Source organism: Podarcis pityusensis (assembly GCF_964106645.2).
Source record: "Podarcis pityusensis genome assembly, chromosome: 9".
Lineage (NCBI taxonomy): Eukaryota > Metazoa > Chordata > Lepidosauria > Squamata > Lacertidae > Podarcis > Podarcis pityusensis.
Window position 1 is genome coordinate 53,335,524 of NC_138034.1, and position 4,218 is coordinate 53,339,741.

The window sequence follows — 4,218 nt, forward strand, 5'->3', positions numbered from 1 at the left end:
TGACTCCCTCGAACTTATTGTTTTATTTGCTTTCACATGCTTTGGCGTGCTTTTAGACTACTGTTCTAGGCTGTATTTTTTGCTTAAATAATATTGTTTGTTTTTAATATTGTATCACTGCTTAGACTTTTCTTTCTTTTCTAACGTTAATCAGAATGTAAGTGCTCTTAAATAAACAAAATAATGAACAAGGGATGTCCTTGGTGGTGAGGCCATTTATCTTGAAGTTCCCTCTGGCTATCAGCGGCCTGAGTCCCTCCCTGCAGCCTCTCTCAAGTTACCATTTCAGTCTTGCCCACCGCATTGAAATAAATGTCACAAGCACACAAAATTCACTTGCACGTACTGATGTTTCTTGCTACTGTTTGATGATTTGCGGTGCTCATGCTCGGTGGTGTCTTCTCTTTGATGCCAAATAACACAAATGGTTGGTTAATCTCCGGTTCCTTTAAAAAAAGAGAGAAGTTCATCTAATGTTTTGTCTGACAGTCCTCTCAGAATTAATGGGGGGCCGCCAATGGCATTCCACAGCTGTTGTCCCTGTTTACAAACTGTAACACATGAGGACGTTCCCATTGTGGGGCATATGGAGCATGTACTGTATGTTACGTTTAGCATTCTGCGATGTCTTGTTAAATCTCAATTTTACGGCCTTACCCTGTAAGGCTTTTCTGAATGAGAGACAGACAAGAGAGACAGGTGTGTCACAGATTCAGCTTGGTGACAAGTTTTCAAATTCAGACGCATTCTTTGAGCCACAAAGTAAAGGAGCAGCTGGTGGCTCAAGGGCCTATCTGATTCTGTTGGAATTTTTGTGGCAGAAAGAATGAGCTGTTTTGTACTGCCTGAGAGCAACACCAGGCACATTTCTGTGGAGATACGATTTGTGTTTGATCTTGTCAGGTGGACTTTAGCCTTCACTAGTGGTCTGGCCATTATCTGTTCAGCTCTAAACAGTGTCTTGTGCTGGGGTTTGAATATTCTCAGCTTCTATTAAGATCAAAACTGTCTGAAAGTGCTGAGTGCGTCTGAATATACAGGCCTCATTATTTATCAAAATGTGACACGAAGGAAGAGAAGACTGTATGGGTACTGCGATTACATATACAAGATCATTTATGACAGTAATTTTAACACCATTGCTTTCTTACTAGAAGGAATACTGTCGGTCCAGAGTTGGGATGCAGCTGAGGAAAAGGCAGAAAAGCATAAAAAAGCCAAATGGTGCTGTTAAAGGCAGATCAGTAGTTGGGTTCTGGAACACAGAGACAAGGATGCAAAGGACCAGAAGTAATAATGGTGGAGGAATTGAGGTTGTATTCGGCCTCAGAGTAGACCCACTGAAATTAATGAATCTAAATTAGCCATGTCCATTACCATCAATTGGTAATAGGACTAGCACTGAATACCACTCTGTTTTTTTGCAGATATCAATGCAAACTGTCCTGATCCACACATCCTGGTCTCCCTCAACAAGAGCATGATGTACCCCCCACCAGAGGTAGTACTACCCTTCCCCTAACACTGTTGAAAGCAGAATAATGTATACTCACCCAATACCACCATGAACACACAATAAAATCTGGAGGGGCCCATGTGTGTTCATCTGATCAAAAGAAAACATAATTTTTCCGAGCAGTTCTGGTCATGTTTATTTAAATCTAATAAGATGCTTTGAGAATATAGCATTATCAGTGCTCAGCTATTTCAGTAAGTAACACAAGAGCAAAATAGGAAAATGCAAACATTTTGTGCTTAAGAGTTGTATGATAAACCAGATTACCTCATCATATTCTTCCTCTGCTTTGCTTTGCCAAGCTTTCTGATGTCGGGTTCCCATGTATACACATGTAGCACTACAACTTTTCAAAGGCCCCTTGAGTAATTATCCTAAGATATTTTCAGAGGTAGGCCAAGAGGTTCCATGTGAAATTTCCTGGAGATGTTAAATGGCCATAAAGTAAAATTGAACATAGGTTTGAGGAATGTGCATTGCAATTCAATATGGCAAGCAAAGATCTATATAACAGAGGCAACATTTTAAATAATGGTCTCTTTGCATGGGGAAATAAGAGATCTGGGTATCCCTGCCACCCGATCATTATAAACATCAAATGATGTTCATGTAGTCAAGGTGCTTCGAATTATATAATTTGTAATTATGAAGTAACATTGGGGAAGCATCACAGAAGCATTGATTATTCACATGTTTGAGCCGAAGATGATATCTTTCAGAGCATAGATTCCATCCAGTGGTGAAGAAAAAAACACACTGATCTGTTTGTTGTTTAGCTTGGAAGAAGTCAGAAATTCATCATTCATTCATGCCAGGAAATTGGCTCAAAACATTTTTTAAAACAGAAAATGACATTCAGGGTGTATGTATACCTCTCTGAGAAGGGCATGTAAGGAATTCCCTTGACAATTTATTCCTCATTCACTGGGCCAGGGATAGGGACTATGTGGCCCTTCAGATGTTGTTAGACTTCAGCTCCCATCATCCTTGACCTTTGGCCATGCTGGCTGGAACTTGTGGGAGCTGGCATCTAAGAACATCTGGAGGACCACAAGTTCCCCATCTCTACATTAGGCTGCCTCATTTGTTGCAACTCCAGATGTTTGAGTTTTGTCCTACTGTCACTTGGACCTGGCCTACGATGATCTCTTTTGTAAAGTGAAGCAGCTGAGTAAAGTTCACAGACACTCTGTCTGCAATCCTATACACACTTACTTGGGAGTGAGCCCTACTGAATCCAGGCGTGAGCTACACATACAGCAGAAAAAGGTGGCTGTCCTGAACCCCTGGCCTACCTGGCAGCAAGTCAGTATGTCATGCTCGAAGTCCAGGGGTTAAGCCACACAAGCAAAGTTCAAATCCAAAGTCCAAAGGTCAGGAAACACAGCATCTGTGCTAGAGGAGACATGTGACCCTCACCTGTCCTGAGCCTAATCCATCTGAGGAATCACACCCCTCCTCCCAGAGCTAGCAAGCCCCATCTGGCTAGCTTGTGGACCCTTGCCTGCCTCAGCCTCCTGGAGCATCCCTCCTGGTGCTCCCTACACCTCAGTGCCTGCCATGTTCATGGAGACAGGGGCCCCTCTGGCTCTGGTGATGGGTCCTGCTGCTCTGGTTCCTGTGCACTGACCTCCATCCCCTTGTCATCCTCCATCACCATGTGAGTACTTCCTCCCCCATCCCCAGCTTGCCCCAGTGTGTCCCAGTCCTGGCTACACCACTTGCTGGGATCCTCTTCCTCCTCTTCCCTGTCGTGCTGCCACTTTATGACAGTGGCAGAATGGGCTGTGCCACATCAGTTTCAGGATGAAGGAAGAGAAAGGAAGTAGGACAATTCCATTGGCTCTGCCTTTAGACCTCCCTCAGCTGCCATTCCATCAGGCTACCTGAACTGCTTACATCAGGGATGGCCAAACTCGGCCCTCCACCTGTTTTGGGACTACAATTCCCATCATCCCTGACCACTGGTCCTGTTAGCTAGAGATGATGGAAGTTGTAGTCCTAAAACAGCTGGAGGGCCAAGTTTGGCTTTCACTGGCTTACATCATAGCTGATCATTATTAAAAACTTTCAAGCTTTAAGAACTAGTGCTTGAGTTTGCTTTTTTCCACCTCCCTTCCCCTTCCCCTTTCCCTTTTGTGTCATATCCTTTAGACTGTAAATTTGAGGGTTTATCTTTTTTTTTTTACTGAGTGTATTCTGCTATGGGAGTCTACTTGACTGAATAATGGGGCCTTGTACTTGACTAAATAAATAAGAGCATCTTATTATATGAAAACTATCATCTCAGAATCAGCCCTAAGCAACTCCTATAACAGTTCAGGATGGTGGGTTTTTCTGAAAACCTACTTTATTTAATGTGATATTTTTAGCATTAAGAAACGAACAATTGCATGCACAAGATGGGGTCTTTTTTTAAAACATGGAAATGAAACAGAGAGAAGGATGAATAAGGTTTTGGTTACAAACCCAAGAGAAAGGACAGGGTCCAAGAGGAAAAATTCCTGCATTGAATTAACACATTTTACAATCACGTTGCCGTCCTTCTCTGCAAGACAAATAAGGAGACTGAAAGAGACACTTGGAATGTAAACCATAACTGCATAATTTTCCTTGTCAGCTGATGCACACTGAAATTCTTACAATAACATAATAATACAAAATTAGGGACAGGTTTTTTTTCCTGTTTTATGAGTGTTTCC

General features: G+C 42.4%; 1 long non-coding RNA gene across 1 annotated transcript; it reads right to left on the bottom strand.

The window, feature by feature from the left end:
• Nucleotides 1-331: 331 nt before the first annotated feature.
• LOC308485586 lies at nt 332-2,898 on the bottom strand. Its single transcript, XR_013990635.1, has 3 exons — nt 2,812-2,898; nt 1,784-1,936; nt 332-446 (listed from the first exon to the last, which is right to left on the bottom strand). It is a non-coding gene; the product is annotated as an uncharacterized lncRNA (long non-coding RNA).
• Nucleotides 2,899-4,218: the final 1,320 nt, after the last annotated feature.